This window comes from Amblyraja radiata, chromosome 1 (assembly GCF_010909765.2).
Source record: "Amblyraja radiata isolate CabotCenter1 chromosome 1, sAmbRad1.1.pri, whole genome shotgun sequence".
Taxonomy (NCBI): domain Eukaryota; kingdom Metazoa; phylum Chordata; class Chondrichthyes; order Rajiformes; family Rajidae; genus Amblyraja; species Amblyraja radiata.
This window is the reverse complement of record NC_045956.1, coordinates 38,917,866-38,935,465: the sequence shown is the minus strand read 5'-3', so window position 1 is coordinate 38,935,465 and position 17,600 is coordinate 38,917,866. Positions and strand designations below refer to the sequence as shown.

At 42.4% G+C, this 17,600-nt stretch overlaps 1 long non-coding RNA gene across 1 annotated transcript in view; it reads right to left on the bottom strand.

Moving 5' to 3' along the window:
• Window positions 1-16,975, bottom strand: part of LOC116973056 — a 32,622-nt gene extending 15,647 nt beyond the window's left edge. The window contains exons 1-2 of the long non-coding RNA XR_004411988.1: window positions 15,662-16,975; window positions 13,129-13,259 (exon numbers count right to left, since the gene is read on the bottom strand). This is a non-coding gene — a long non-coding RNA (uncharacterized LOC116973056). The remainder of the gene's footprint in view (window positions 1-13,128; window positions 13,260-15,661) is intronic.
• Window positions 16,976-17,600: the final 625 nt, after the last annotated feature.

Here is a 17,600-nt window from a genome sequence, read left to right as displayed (position 1 = left end):
AGTCTCAAGTTTTTGAAGTTCCAGAATACATTTTAACAGGTAACTACTTTTGAGAGCAGTCACTCTTGTGGTTTCATTTGTGTAGACACAATACCGAAGTCAAGTCAAGTTGCGTTTGTTGTCATATGCATAAGTAGGTCACATACATGTACAATAAAATGTAATGCTTACAGCAGCACAGATCCAGACACACATTATAACAAATTATGCATACAAACCACATACTGTTTCTAAAACAAAGAAGACTGTACATAAAGACAAGGCATCAGTGCACATTACAACAAGGAAAATAACAAGTCCATGATCATGCAAAAGATGGATTATAGTGTCCCATTAACAAGGTCTGATTAGTGTTTTCCCCATTCCATACCCACTCACCAACATTAACATCCTCATTCCCACCACATTTCATAAGTTCTAGGAGCAAATGTTTTAGGAGCAAAACGTGGCCTATTAAGTCAACTCCGCCATTCAATTGTGGCTGATTCATCTTTCCTTCTCAACCGCATTCTGTTGCCTTCTCACCATAAACCCTGACGCCATTACTAATCAATAATTTGTCAATCTCTGCCTTAGAAATATACATTGACTTGGCCTCCACAGCCATCTATGGAAATTATAAAGAAATTCCTACTAATCTCCTTTCTAAAGGTACATCCTTTTATTCTGAGGTTATGGCCTCTGGTCCTAGACTTGTGGAAACATCCTCTGCACAATCTCTCTATCCAGGCCTTTCACTATTCCGTTGTTTCAATAAGGTGCCCCCTCATCCTTTTGGTTGCTTCAATAAGGTGTCCCCTCATCCTTCTAAGCTCCAGCGAGTACAGGTCACATTGACCGGCGAGCTTTTGGGTGGGCCCTGACAAGCCCTCAGGGGGGGTCCCATTGACAAACGAGCCGTTGGACGAGGTCCCGTTGACTGACAAGCCTCCCAAGGGAGTTGCTGCAAGCTTTACCTTGGATCTAAGAAGTTTTGCTTGAAATGGCACTAAATGCAAGAGAACATGAAAAGAACAAACGTTTTCTGCTAGAATTCAAGGAAACAGGAACAAGATGTTGCAACACCTATGAAGGAGTTTTGCAAATATGTCAGCTGTTTCTGTGTAGCTGGTGATGGTGATGCAATCAATATATACATGAGGAAAGAGCCTGCATGCACTTACTGTTAATGTATTGGCAGGTTAGTTTAATATAGCTTCCTTCTTGATACTCCTCACACTAAATTCCAGGTTTCACCTGGGCAAACTATAGTTTGGTTTAATTTTTGTACTTTTGAGAAAAAGGTCCGGTGGCCCACTGAGTACATGCCGACCAGCAATCCCAGTACACTAACATTATCCTGCATACACTTGGGACAATTTACAATTTTACCAAGCCAATTAGCTTACAAACCTGTACATCTTTGGAGTGTGGGAGGAAGCCGGACCACCTGGAGAAAACCCACGCAGGTCATCGGAAGAAGGTACAAACATCATAGAGACAGCACTGGTAGTCAGGATCGAACTAAGATCTCTGGCACTGTAAGGCAGCAACTCTACCGATGCGCCACCGTGCTGCCCACTATAACTACAGCTCTGTGCAGATTGCCCTGATCCCATGTAGCTTTGTTGAATGTCAAAAGACTTACCTGGAGCAATCCTTGAACTATATGTGGCACTATTAATTGCTGGGTAAACCCTTCATTTTATATGCTTTATTACAATCTACCATATAAATCAATAGGAAACAAACTTTCTTCCAACAAGCAAACAAGTCATTGTCAAATACAACAGAAAAAAGCAGCAACTGGCTTTGGATTAAAAGGAAAGATAACAATTGGGCTGCAAGATAAAGACAGGAGGGTATGGAACTAAGAGCGGTGTAGTCAGGTATCACCATTGAGCCCTCTGGAGACATTGTGAGCTTATCAATGAAACATGAAAGAAGGAGGGTAAAGATCCTGATGATGTACCTACCCAACCTTTCACCACTCCCATCCCACTGCCAATATCAAGAGTGCCAAATTACTACAGGGATTGAAACATCAAGTCCTATTAGCTCTACTGATCTTCTGGAAGAAAAAACTGAAAGTGCAGCTGATGACAAGAGAAAGGTTGTGTGAAAGCTTGGAGAGACAGCTGACAGGAGGGAATAGACCCCAACGGGGCTGTTATGGGCTAGCAAACCATAACAGCAGGCTCCATCACCTTGTTAGGGCACAAGAGCCACCCTCACTTGGCTACAAAAAGTTCAAAGAGAAGAATACCCCCAGAGTCTGCGAGAGCGTGGGCGCAAGATGACTCATCGATTGACCACCTGATAATGAACATTGGAACGGACACGACATTAAATCAGTAAGTGGCAAGAATCATGAAAAATGAGAAGCTGGACATGTTCTTCAGACCTGTAGATGTGACTGAACTAAAGTAACATCAACTCGTGGCAGAGGAACAACTCCAGGACTGTTTGGAGTCTGTCGACTGGGCTATGTTCAAGGACTTGGCAGCGGACTTGAACGAATATGCCACAGTCGTTACAGACTTCTTAAAGAAATGTGTAGAGGACTGCATCCCCACAAAAACATTCCGAGTGTTTCCCAATCAGAAACCTTGGATGAACTTTGAGAGCGCACTCTTCTGAAGTCCAGACACTGGGCATTCACGTCCGATGATACAGTGGCCTACAAGAAGTCCTGATACGACCTTGGTAAGGCCATCAAAAAGGCCAAAAGGGACTTCTGCTCCAAACTGGAGGATGAGACATATGTTCGGCAGCTGTGGCGGGGCCTGAATGCAATCACCTCCTATAAGGCGAAACCAGGAGGCAGCTCGAATGTCAGCGAAACATCACTCCCTGACGAGCTCAATGCGTTTTACGCACGCTTTGATAGGGAGAACACTGATGTGCCTTCCCGAGCCCCCATTCGCTGTGATGGTATTTCAGTCTTAGTCACAGAGGCCGACGTCAGGAAATCCTTCAGAGGGGTGAACCCTCGAAAAGCGCACGGACCTGATGGTATAGCCGGTTGTGTTCTAAAAAACCTGTGCAGACCAACTGGCTGGAGTTTTTACGGACATTTTCAACCTCTCAGTTCTGAGGTCTGAGGTCCCCACATACTTTCAAAGGGCATCAATTATACCAGGGCCCAAGAAGAGTAAGGTGACGTGCCTCAATGACTATCGACCAGTGGCACTAACGCCGGTGGTGATGAAGTGCTTTGAGAGGTTGATCATGGAGCAAGTCAACTCCTACCTCGACAAAAACCTGGACCCACTGCAGTTCGCTTACCGCCACAACAGATCAACGGTGGATGCGATCTCGCTGGTCTTCCACTCCGCTCTGGACCACTTGGACAACAAAAACTCATATGTCAGGCTGTTATTCATCGATTACAGCTCGGCATTTAACACAATCATCCCCTCCAAGCTGGTTACCAAACTCGCAGAACTGGGTTTCTGCGCATCCCTCTGCAATTGGATCCTCGACTTCCTCATTCACAGACCACAGTCTGTTCGTATTGGTGGAAATGTGTCAGCCTCGATAACAATCAGCACGGGAGCATCTCAAGGCTGCGTGCTCAGCCCCCTGCTGTACTCCCTCTATACTCATGACTGCGTAGCCGGTCATAGTGCGAACTCCATCATCAAGTTCGCTGACGACACCACTGTTGTGGGACGTATCACTGATGGGGATGAGTCAGGATATAGAAGAGAGATCGAGCAACTGTCCATATGGTGCCAGCGCAATAACCTGGCCCTCAACACCAAGGAACTGATTGTGGACTTTGGAAGGAGTAGGATGGGGACCCACAGCCCTGTTTATATCAACGGGTTGATGGTTGAAAGTGTCAAGAGCTTCACATTCCTGGGCGTGCACATCTCTGAAGATCTTTCCTGGTCTGAGAACACTAATGCAATCATCAAGAAAGCTCATCAGCGCCTCTACTTCCTGAGAAGATTACGGAGAGTCGGTTTGTCAAGGAAGACTCTCTCTAACTTCTACAGGTGCACAGTAGAGAGCATGATGACCAGTTGCATCGTGGCTTGGTACGGCAACTTGAGCACCCTGGAGAGCAAAAGAAAAAAAGTAGTAAACACTGCCCAGTCCATCATCGGCTCTAACGTTCCTACCATCGAGGGGATTTATCGCAGTCGTGCCTCAAAAAGGCTGGCAGTATCATCAAAGACCCACACCATCCTGGCCACACACTCATCTCCCTGCTACCTTCAGGTGGAAGGTACAAGAGCCTGAAGACTGCAATAACCAGGTTCAGGAATAGCTACTTCCCCACAGCCATCAGGCTATTAAACCTGGCTCGGACGAAACTTTGATTATTAATAACCAATTATCTGTTATTTGCACTTGATCATTTTATTTATTCATGTGTATATATATATATATATTCGAAATAAATAATAAAATAAACAATTAAATAAATAAATATTATAGTATATGGACACATTGATCTGTTTTGTAGTAAATGCCTACTATGTTCTGTGTGCTGAAGCAAAGCAAGAATTTCATTGTCCTATCAGGGATACTTGACAATAAACTCACTTGAACTTGAACTTGGTCTTATGCTTCATCAGGGATGAAAAAAATGCTTGAATTTCTCCAACCGTTGATCAGATTCTGTCAGGCAGAAGACCAAATCAGTTGGATAAAACTCAGTGGCAGCACAGTCCGCAGAATATCAGCACCCTACAGGATGTGGCAGAAGTTTCAGGCAACAGTCCAAGATACAACCAGGCACATCGTAAAGTGGAGAACATGCAAGGACATAAGCCGTAGGTGAAATGGCCAAAGTCTAACAGCAAGGAGTGGGAAACAATCAATGCAGATGTGAGCCTAATCTTAAATGGAAAATATGGAAAGGAGAAATTTGGAGGGAAGGAACAACTCAGCAGGACAGATAGGCCTCCACCCCCCAAGTCCCGTCGTCTCCAGGAAATCTAACAACTTGTTAAAGAAAGGCCTGAGGAAGTTGTGGAAAAAAAACAACAGCATAAGAAAGGGAGGGCATCAACCTCCTTCAAGAGGACCTAAAACAGAGGCTCCCGAAGCTGCGCAGAGCGGAGAATTGAAGGAAACGACACAAACAGTAGAAAAAAGCAAGAACAGACTTCTACAAGATCCCTTTAAGTTTGTGAAAGGCATTTTCACAAAATAAAAAAGAGGATCTCTGAAAGTGTCAAAAAAGGAGGTTGAAGGACACATCAGAACCATCCACACTGATGAGCTACAAGATGAACCGATATTTGTCCCCGCTGACAAAGGTTTTCTGCTAAAATTCAAGGAAACAGGAACAAGATGTCGAAACACCTATGACGGAGTTTTGCAAATACGACTGCTGTTTCTGTGTAGCTGGTGATAGTAATGAAATCAATATATACAGGAGGAAAAAGCCTGCATGCACTGACTGTTAATGTATTGGCTGGTAAGTTTAATATAGCTTCCTTCTTGATACTCCTCACGCTAAATTCCAGGTTTCACCTGGGCAAACTATAGTTTGGTTTAATTTTTTGTACTTTTGAGAAAGAGGTCCGGCGGCCCGCTGAGTACATGCCGATCAGCGATCCCCGTACACTAACATTATCCTGCATACACTTGGGACAATTTCCAATTTTACCAAGCCAATTAGCCTACAAACCTGTACATTTTTGGAGTGTGGGAGGAAACCGGACCACCTGGAGAAAACCCACGCAGGTCATGGGAAGAAGGTACAAACATCATAGAGACAGCACTGGTAGTCAGGATCGAACTAAGATCTCTGGCGCTGTAAGGCAGCAGCTCTACTGATGCGCCACCATGCTGCCCACTATAACTACAGCTCTGTGCAGATTGCCCTGATCCCCTGTAGCTTTGATGAATAATAATAATAATAATACATTTTATTTATGGGCGCCTTTCAAGAGTCTCAAGGACACCTTACAAAAATTGAGCATGTATAGGAAAAACATGTAAGGGGAATGAAATAAATAGTAGAGACATGACTAGTACACAAAGTAAAGACAGAATTCAATACAAAACACAGCATGAGGCAATTAATGCACAGATGAAAAGGGACGGGGACGTGGGGCTAAGGATAGGCAGAGGTGAAGAGATGGGTCTTGAGGCGGGACTGGAAAATGGGGAGGGACACGGAATTGCGGATCAGTTGGGGGAGGGAGTTCCAGAGCCTGGGAGCTGCCCTGGAGAAGGCTCTGTCCCCAAAACTGCGGAGGTTGGACTTGTGGATGGAGAGGAGACCGGCTGATGTGGATCTGAGGGACCGTGAGGGTTGGTAGGGGGAGAGGAGGTCAATGAGATATGTGGGGGCCAGATGGTGGAGGGCTTTGTAGGTGAGGACCAGGATTTTGTAGGTGATCCGGTGGGAGATGGGAAGCCAGTGAAGTTTTTTGAGGACTGGAGTGATGTGATGCCAGGATTTGGTGTGGGTGATGAGTCGGGCGGCTGCGTTCTGGACCAGTTGGAGTCGGTTGATGTAGGTGGAGCTGATGCCAAGGAGAAGTGAGTTGCAATAGTCCAGTCGGGAGGAGATGAAGGCATGGATGAGTCTTTCAGCAGCAGGCGGAGTGAGAGAGGGTCTGAGTTTGGCGATGTTGCGGAGATGAAAGAAGGAGGTTTTAATGACATGGCGGATGTGAGGCTCAAGGGAGAGGGTGGAATCAAAGATCACGCCAAGGTTGCGGGCCTGGGGAGATGGGGAGACAGTGGTGCCGTCGATGGTGAGAGTGGGGTTATTGATTTTGCTGAGTGTGGCTTTGGAGCCTATGAGGAGGAATTCTGTCTTATCGCTGTTGAGTTTGAGGAAATTATGTTGCATCCAGGTTTTTATAGCTGACAAACAGGAGTTGATATGGGAGAGGGGGGGGTTGTGGTCTATAGACTTACCTGGATGAATCCATTAACTATATGTGGCACTCTTAGGTGCTGGGGAAACCCTTCAGTCTATAAGCTTTATTACAATCTACCATATAAATTAATAGGAAGTCAGAAAGAGACAAACTTTCTTCCAACAAGCAATCAAGTCATTGTCAAATACAGCAGAAAAAAGCAGCAATTGGCTTTAGATTAAAAGGAAAGATAATAATTTGCTGCAAGATGAAGACAGGAGGGAAGGGAACTGAGAGCGGTGTTACTGGGATGCCAAGTATGACAATTGAGTTCTCTGGAGACGTTGTGGGCTTATCAATGAAACGTGAAAGAAGGAGTGTAAAGACCCTGATGACGTACCTACCCTACCTATCACACTCCAATTCCACTGCCAATATCAAGAGTACTGAATTACTACAGGGATTGAAACATCAAGTCCTATTAGCTCTACTGATCTTCTGGAAGAAAAAAACTGAAAGTGCAGCTGATGACAAGATGAAAGACTGTGTGACAGCTTGGAGAGACAGCTGACAGGAAGAAATAGACCCCAACGGGGCTGTTATGGGTTAGCTACAGCAGGCTCCGTCATCTTGTTAGGGCACAAAAGCCTACACACTTGGCTACAAAAAGTTCAAAGAGAATACCCCCAGAGTCTGCGAGAGCGGGGGCGCAAGATGACTCATCGATTGACCACCCGGTAACGAACATTGGAACGGACATGACATTAAATCAAGTAATTGGCAAGACTCATGAAAAACGAGCAGCTGAACATGTTCTTCAGACCTGTAGATGTGACTGAAGTAACATCAACTCATGGTCTTAAACTTCATCAGGGATGGAAAAAATGCAACAGCATAAGAAAGGGAGGGCATCAACCTCCTTCAAGAGGACCTAAAACAGAGGCTCCCGAAGCTGCGAAGAGCGGAGAATTTAAGGAAACGATGCAAACAGTAGGAAAAAGCAAGAACAGACTTCTACAAGATCCCTTTAATTTTGTGTGAGGCATTTTCACAAAAGAGAAAAGCAGATCGCTGAAAGGATCAAAAAAGGAGGCTGAAGGACACATCAGAGCCATCTACACTGATGAGCTAAAAGATGAACCGATACGTGCCCGTTGATATCCCACCAATCTCACCCCCACAAGATTAATTTGGCATCAGCTCTCCCAAGCTCAGTGAGGTGAAAAAGGCAGTGAAGAAAGCAAGAACGGCCTCTGCACCAGACCCTGATGGTGTTCTGTATTGGGTCTACAAAAATGCCCCGGATGTTCTGAAATTCCTCTTGAGGAACATGAAGGATGCGTGGGAAAAGCAAGTTATCCCCAAAGCCTGGCGAAGAGTGGGGGGAGTGCTGATCCCAAAAGGTAAAAAAAAATGTCCACCGCGAACAGTTTTGGCAAATAAAGCTTCTTAATATAGAAGCCAAGATCTTTTTCACTGTGTTGGCGAAAAGACTTAAGGGCCTGTCCCACTTGGGCGTTATTTGCGCATCATTTACGCGACATAATTTACATGTCACGACGCACGACGTACGTGTAACGCGTGCATGGCGTGCATTAAGCGAGCACTTTACAAAGTATCTGAAACAAAACCATTTCATTGATACGTCAATCCAAAAGGCTGGCATAGCAGGCTTTTCGGGTTGTCTTGAACATAACAGTGTCATATGCCATCAAATCCAGACTGCTAAGAAAGAACAAAAGAATGTGCATATCTTGTTTCTTGACCTGGCCAACGCCTATGGATCAGTTCCTCATTCGCTACTGTGGACTGCTTTTGAATGCTTTCAAGTGCCTGGAACAATAACAAATTTGGTAAAAAACTACTTTCAGGATCTGCAATTTTCTCTCGCAACATCTGGCAAATGGAGGGATGTCGGCTAAGTTTTGTCATCAGAGCCACTTATGATGTTCTACCATCACCCCAGAACCTGACGCAGTGGTTCGGAGAAGACCCCGCTTGCTCTCTTTGCCAAGCACCTGCATCACTAAGGCACATTTTAACAGGATGCACTACGTACCTCGCCCAAGGGCATTACACTTGGCAGCATAACCAAGTTCTTAGACAGCTGGCATCAATCCTGGAACAGAGGCGAACGACCACAAATGCTTCCCCACAAACATCAACAGGAAATGTCCACCACAATATTTGTACCATCAGGCAGATAACATCAAAGGATGCAAGCATTTTGCAGCCTGCATGGGGTTGGAAAATGGACGTGGACTTGGGGAAAAAAGCTTGTGTTTCCCCCAGATATTGTGGCTACAACACTCCGGCCAGACATGGTCCTGTGGTACACAACAGCCACGTTGGCATACGTTGTGGAATTGACAGTACCATGGAAAGATGGTGTTGAAGAAGCATATGAGAGGGAAAAAAAACAAGTACTCTGAACTGGCAACTGAAGCTGCCCAGAATGGCTGGAAGACCAAGATTTTCCCTGTAGAAGTGGGATGCAGAGGATTCGTTGCATCTAAGACCAGTCTATTGAAGAAAATGGGGGCAAGGGGTCGCTCCCTCCAACAAGCAATCAAGTAATTATCAAATTCAACATAAAAAAAGCAGCAATTGGCTTTGGATTAAATGGAAAGATAACAATTGGGCTGCAAGATGAAGATAGGAGGGTATGGAATTGAGGGGGGGGTGTACCTGGGACGCCAGGTATCACCGTTGAGCCCTCTGGAGACATTGTGAGCTTACCAATGAAACATCAAAGAAGGAGGGTGCCCAACTGACCTTGGTACGTACCTACTCAACCTTTCACCGTCCAATCCCACTGCCAATATCAAGAGTGCCAATTTAGTACAGGAATTCAAACATCAAGTGGAATCTGATGTAGATAGGGTGGTAAAGAAAGCTTTTGGTGTGCTAGCCTTTATAAATCAGAGCATTGAGTAGTTGGGATGTAATGTTAAAATTGTACAAGACATTGGTGAGACCAATTCTGGAGTATGGTGTACAATTTTGGTCGCCCAATTATAGGAAGGATGTAAACAAAATAGAGCGAGTTCAAAGGAGATTTACTAGAATGTTGCCTGGGTTTCAGCAACTAAGTTACAGAGAAAGGTTGAATAAGTTAGGTCTTTATTCTTTGGAGCGCAGAAGGTTAAGAGGGGACGATAGAGGTGTTTAAAATGATGAGAGGGATAGACAGAGTTGACGTGGATAAGCTTTTCCCATTGAGTTGGGAAGATTTAAACAAGGGGACATGACTTCAGAATTAAGGGACCGAAGTTTAGGGGGAACATGAGGGGGAACTTCTTTACTCAGAGAGTGGTAGCTGTGTGGAATTAGCTTCCAGTGGAAGTGGTGGAGGCAGGTTCGATTTTATCATTTAAAAATAAATTGGATAGGTATATGGATGGGAAAGGAATGGAGGGTTGTGGTCTGAGTGCAGGTAGATGGGACTAGGGGAAAATAAGTGTTCGGCACGGACTTGTAGGGCCGAGATGGCCTGTTTCCGTGCTGTAATTATTGTATGGTTATATGGTTATATGTCCTATTAGCTCGATATTTGCACTATATTGTTCTCTTTTATCTATTGAACATTTTTGTCTTTAATATATTTCTATTGATCATTTTAAATATAGAAATACCCACAACAGATGGAATTAGAAGAGACTGGGAACAAGAATTAGCTATAAAAATTTCAAAAGTGAGCTGGGATAATCATTTACTACAGGTGCATAAATGTTCGATCAACGTACGACATCCAATTCAAAACATTACATAGACTATATTATTCAAAAAATAAATTAAATAAAATCTTTCCTAATGTTTCGCCAATCTGTGATAAATGTCTGTGTCAAGAAGCTACCATAGTGCATTCTTTTGTTTTTTGTACAAAAATCCAAAAATTCTGGTATGGAATATTTGATATTTTTTCAAAATTAATTAAAATAAAACTGGTACCAAAACCAGAATGGATCATTTTTGGAATATCGGAAGGTATCCCTGAATTAAACGTGTATCAGAAGAATTTATTCAATTACGGGCTAATAATGGGAAAAAAGCTCATACTTAAATTCTGGAAAAATGCGCCCACACCAACAATAAAAATGTGGACATCAAATATGTTTGAAACATTACATCTGGAAGAGATGAGATTCCTCTTAGCAGGTAAAGCAGACCAATTCCAAAAGACGTGGTCTACGTTTATGGACCTATTACAAGCATGAAGTGCAATAGTAATTTAATAAATAAATAAATACATAAATTGTATCAGGACCTGGCAATGGGAGGTAAAACAACAAAAACAGACTTGGTTGGTAGTCCCCTTTCTGCGGAGTTTAATGTTATAATAGAGCGATTGTTCCTACTTTCTTTTTCTTTCTTTTCTAGGGTCTACTTTCTTACTTTACTTCCTTCTCTAACTTCTTTTCTAAGGGGCTTTCTTTTCCCAACACTCTCTTGCACTTCACGACTCTTGCGCACTTTCTTTAATTTCCTTACTTCTATCTTTTTCTTAAAGCTCAAAAAAATGAAGCGGTACAAAAAATGTATTAAGATATATGTGTTGTGTATTATTGTAATTTACCGTACTTTTAATAAAAATAATTTAAAAAATATATATATATATTTCTATTGAGTACTGTGTATAGAAATTGTAACATCCAGGTCCATGAGCAGCTTCTTCCCTACAACTATCAGGTTATTAAACACTGCAACCTCCAAATAGCCTCTGAACTATATAGACTTGAGGCCATTATTTGTGAATTTGCACTTTAAAAAATGTTTATAAACCCTTAACAAACAACAAAAAAGTTCAGTGCGTGATATATACACACACACTGAGTGTTATTGTTGTTTATTAAGGGTTTTACAGAGCATGATGTTTACATGTCTGCTGTGCTACTGCAAGTAGTGTAAGGACTTTCATATGAAGAAAGACTGGATAGACTCAGCTTGTACTCGCTAGAATTTAGAAGATTGAGGGGGGATCTTATAGAAGCTTACAAAATTCTTAAGGGGTTGGACAGGCTAGATGCAGGAAGATCGTTCGCGATGTTGGGGAAGTCCAGATCAAGGGGTTACAGTTTAAGGATAAGGGGGAAATCTTTTAGGACTGAGATGAGAAAAACATTTTTCACACAGAGAGTGGTGAATCTCTGGAATTCTCTGCCACAGAAGGTAGTTGAGGCCAGTTCATTGGCTATTTTTAAGAGGGAGTTAGATGTGGCCCTTGTGGCTAAAGGGATCAGGGGGTATGGAGAGAAGGCAGGTACGGGATACTGAGTTGGATGATCAGCCATGATCATATTGAAGGGCGGTGCAGGCTCGAAGGGCCGAATGGCCTACTCCTGCACCTATTTTCTATGTTTCTATGTTTCTAAGTAAGAATTCATTGTTCTGTTTTGGGACATATGACAATAAAATACTCTTGACCAAGATTGATTAACAAACAATTTCTGATTGAAGCTAACTTGTATTTCCGACAGGAAATTGTACAACTAAAGAAGGCACAAGTAATGGATAAGTGGTAAATAATGAGGGCGTTAGGCAGAGACAGCAATAGTTGAAATATAAAGTTTAGAATATAGTAGATTAATACAACTGAGCACCAGTTTTCACAAACTATTTCAAACTGTAAATTATCATCAGTAATCATTCAATCAGTGCAAAATCACAAAGGAACAAAAATCGTTGAAATTCTGCTGTTGTGATTGTTAAGGCTTCAATTTAGGTGGCAATTCTGCTCAAGACAGGAGCTCAATAAATATTTGAACTAATGATCTTTTGAGCTGATTCAAAAGTGGAAATCATTTTGTTGTAAATCAGCATTCCCTCAAGTAATTCCATAGGCATTACCACCTCCTAAAATGCTGGTGGGTGCAAAAGGCAGGAAATGGCCAATTATGATGGTATTTAGAGGGGCAATCACCTGCAGCTATTTTAATTGCTGCTGTGTTTTGCAGGCATCTTTACTTGCCTTTCTTTGTCCTACATGACATGGATGTATAGTTCAAATTTTACTTCTCGGGCCTACAGAGCCTTCGGGAATTTGTTTCTGCCTGTTCATCATTTCTTAAAATGGCAATTGTTTGAATCATTTAAGCACTTCTGCAATACCTTTGAGAGGCATTTAATCCTTAACAACAAAAGCTCAGTCTAGAAAGAATGATAATGTTTTGAGTTATTCATGTTAGAGATGTCAATCTATCTGTAATTAAAATTATGCAAAATTAATATACACTGTTTTAATATATTCATCATGCCTATTAATTTGTTGAGAAGTTGCTTAAAAATTAAAATAAACAACCACTGCTCTACTCACCACCTCCATGTTGGAGGAGAAAAGTACCCATTCATGGTAAACACTGAGGTGGTTTATAGCTTCAATTCTTGTGATAATGGATGCTTGACTGCAATATGGAAATTCCCCATGTTTCTGCGTCTTACTGTCTTCTGTGCAGCAGGAGACATGAGAGGGAGAGAGTGGGAGAGGGAGAGGGAGAGGGAGGAAAATAAAACTTGTGGGGAAGATAGACCAAACATATATCCCCATGGGCATGGGAATTACACATACCAGGCTCATCTCTTTTGATTGTATTCAATGCTCTGATCTTGGCCATGGGTACACAAGAAAATAGGAGCAGGAGGAGACCACCAGGCCCCTCACACCTGCCCTGCCTTTCAATATGATCTTGGCTAATCTGTGCTAACTTCAACTTCTCTTCTGTGTTAGTTCCACCAAGCTCTCCATTCCTCGATCTTTCAAATATTTATTTATCTTTTCGTTAAATATTTCCATTGATCGAGCCTCCATCACTCTTGTGGCCAGAGAATTCCAGGGATCCACAACTCGTTGCAAAAATAAATTTCTAGCATCTAATTTTTAAATGACCAATCTCTGACCTTGTACCCATGTCTCCTTTTTTGTCCCATTGGTGAAAACATCTCAACATCTATTCTGTCACCCCTCCCCCATAGATCTTCTATGTTTGAGTAAAGTCACCTTCATTCTTCTAAACATCAAGGATAGATTAACCCTTTGATCCCAAGAATTATCCTGGTGAATCACCTTTGGTCCCTCTAATTTAATATATCCCTTTTTAGGTAAAGGTCAAAACTGTGCACAGTTTTAAAGTTGTAGCTCCACCAAACCCAGCACAATTGTAATAAGATGTTTCCATTTTTTAAATTCCAACCGTTTTGCAATCAGGACAAAATGCCCTTTACCTTCTTAGGCTTCAGACTTTAGAGATACAGCACGGAAAAAGGTCCTTCGGCCCACCGAGTCCACGCCGACCAGCGATCACACCGTACACCTGTGCAACCCTACACACTAGGGACAATTTACAATTTTACAAAAGCCAATTAACCTACAAACCTGTACGTCTTTGGAGTATGGGGGGAAACCGGTGCAGTCAGAGAAAACCTATGTGGACCCAGGAAGAACAAACAAACTCCACACAAACAGCACCCATAGGCAGGCTCGAACCCGGGTCTCTGGCGCTGTAAAGCAGCAACTCTACGCTGCATCACTGTGCTGCCCTTCACTGTCTGTTGGACCTGTCTGCTAGTCTGTTTTGATTCATGCATGAGACTCGCTCATTGGCAACCTGCCGACCTAATAAGTTGCCTTTTGATTCCTCTTATTGAAGGGTTTGACCTTTCACTTCTCCACATTGAGCTCCATTTTGGCACAACACTCAATCTTTCTCATTCCCATTGCACATTCACAATGTCCACATCACAACATGCGCTTCCACGCATTTTTGCAAACTTGGAAACTTTGCATTCCATTCCCTTCTCCAGGTTATTGATGAACTGAAGACCAAGGACCATTCCCTGCGGTATTCCACTGATTAAATCCTCACAGCATAAAAAAGATCGATTTATTTTTGTTCTCATTTGCAATGTGGCAGCCAGGTATGGAGCAGCATAGTAAGGATAGTTATACAGCATTTAGTGTGGTACGAACCCCTTTCTCTATCTGTAACTACCTGATCAAGATATTTTATTCCATTGTAATTGAATCTGATCTCTCATAATAATACTTTTCTACCGGCTGTCTTTACAAATATTTTGTGTAGGAAAGAACTGCAGATGTTGGTTTAAATCGAAGGTAGAAACAAAATGCTGGAGTAACTCAGCAGGACAGGCAGCATCTCTGGAGAGAAGGAATGGGCGACGTTTTGGATCGAGACCCTTCTTCAGACTGATGTCAGGGGAATGGGCAGGACAGAGATAAGTCCGCTCAGTCCGCCTTAACCTACCTGATCTCCCAGTTACTCAGCAATTTAACTCCCCCTCCCATTCTCATCTGACCTTTCTGTCCTGTCCATTGTCACAGTGAGGCACAGTGCAAATTGGAGGAACAGCACTTCATATTTCACTTGGGTAGCTTACACCCCAGCAGTATGAACATTTACTTCTCTAACTTCAAATAGCACTTGCTTTCCCTCTCTCTCCATCCCCTCCCCCTTCCCAGTTCTCCCACCAGTCTTACTGTCTCTGACTACATTCTATCTCTGTCCCGCCCACTCCCCTGACATCAGTCTGAAGAAGGGTCTCCCCCCGAAATGTCACCCATTCTTTCTCTCCAGAGATGCTGCTTGTCCCGCTGAGTTGCTCCAGCATTTTGTGTTTCACAAATATTTTGTTTCTTGTCTTAATGTTGCGTTGTTCAGGCATGCTTGATATTAGTTTATTAGGTCTTATCGAAAGATATGAGGTTTTTTTTACCATTTGCAGAGATCATTTGAATGCAATGCAGCTGTTGGCTGGAAAACAACTAAATGTTTTCAACTTTTACATGTTTTCAAATGTTTTTTCATTGAACTTCAAACAATGGTTTTCCTCACCTAATTTAAAGTGGACAACAAATTATTCATCCTTGGTTGTTCATTTTGTAGTGTATTCATTTGTAGCCAGGTTGAAATATTGAATGTGTTGCAGTAAGTGGTCAAGGCACTAATTGACATTAGTCCTTCATACTATTTCAGTTATACTTCACAACATTCAATGCTTGAGTGCTGCAATAGAAAGTCTAGAATGAAGAAGGGTTAGCCTCAAACTGACTTTAGTTTACCCATTAAAGTAGAACAGAAAGGCAATCGACAAGGTTTCTGTTACAAATATTGTAAAAAAAGAATTGTGTAGCAACCCCTTGTTCTGGTTTTCACAGTACATTTAAATGAACGTTCATATTGTACGGAATACAAATAATTTTTGCTTTCAATTGTTCAGTTATTGCTGACATTTGTTTTTCTAGGTTGAACTTGGACGGTTGTAGTTTAGATTGTTCAACTTTAATTTTCATAGAAACCTTTTAAGAACACTATAATTGTGTGTTTAACCTGATAAACTGATTCACAAGACTACAATCAGACAACAAATGAAATTAGGAAAGAGAACTCAGGAGTTCAGTCGCTGGAGGTCTGAAGGCATAACCACCAATGGTGGGGCAAATAAAGTGGGAGAAGAAAAATAGACCAGTGTTGGGGCAATGTACCAATCTTGGAGATTTTGTGGCCTAGATTACCGAATAGAGAGCCACAAGTCTACAGCGAGATTAAAAATGACAAGAAATTTGAGTTAGTGAAGGGGCATCTATCTTAAGGGTTTCGGGGAAATAAAATGGCAATTACAGGTGTTCCTCAACTTACGATGGGGTTACAATCCGATAAACCTTTTTCAATCGAAAATATCATAAGTTGAAAATGCATTTAATACAGCTAACCTGCAGTATCCGCAGTGTCCAGTGGCAGGAAAATTAAGACTCAAGAGAGGTTCCTGTCTTTGGATATTTATTTGAAGCAGATTTTTTTTTTAAAGCACAGGTGTCCAGCGAAAGCAGTCCCCACAAGTTTATATATTGAACAGCAGTGACGGTGTCTATCCGTGTTATACATAGCCAGAGCCCTGCTGTCTGCACAAATTGTTCTGGATGCTGAGACTGTCATACTGGCTCACTTCCATTTCAACTTCTCCCACAAGCACGTTTCACATCGAACATTTCCCACACGCGATCCGGCTCAGAACTTAATCGTTTAAATCTGCCAAGATCCTTGGTCTTCGGGCATTTACTTAAAATGAAAATAAGGGAAAGGGACAGTTATTGGGGGATTAGCACGGCTGATTGAGATGAGAACGGTGGCTATCACCCACTAAAACTGATCTCGACTATATATATATATATATACTCGCAACCATACAGGCATCACCCCGCGACCATGTGGCGACAATGGGCTTGATGAAGCTATATATCTATCTATATTATTAAAAGTCTGTTCTTGACCGGTTTTGGCCATCTGTGCTGCGATTTCCGAGAGAACGGCGCCACCTACGGCCATCATTTTTGGCCACCTTGCTCAGTCCCCCTCCGCCACATGTGTGCCGAGGATTTTTCCCGTCGATTACAAATGACAGAGATATTAATTTTTTTCCAAATTCCCCATTCTCTCTGCTGCCCCCACTGGCGGCAGGGGGGAGGGACTATAAAACCAGAAAGTGGTGTGCCACAGTCTCTTCAAGATGGAGGAAGGCAGAGGGTCACGTTTCTCTGAGCTGTGAATAACACTGAACACATGTCTACTCAAATGTAAGTGCCCTAATGTAAGTGGTTCTAAAATGCTTGCAGAATGTGTCTATTGGTTCTAAAGCTTGCAAAAGGTGTCTCTATTGGTTCTAAAGCTTGCAAAAAAATGTCTATTGGTTCTAAGGCTTGCAAAAAAATGTCTATTGGTTCTAAAGCTTGCCAAAAAATGTCTATTGGTTCTAAAGCTTGCCAAAAAATGTCTA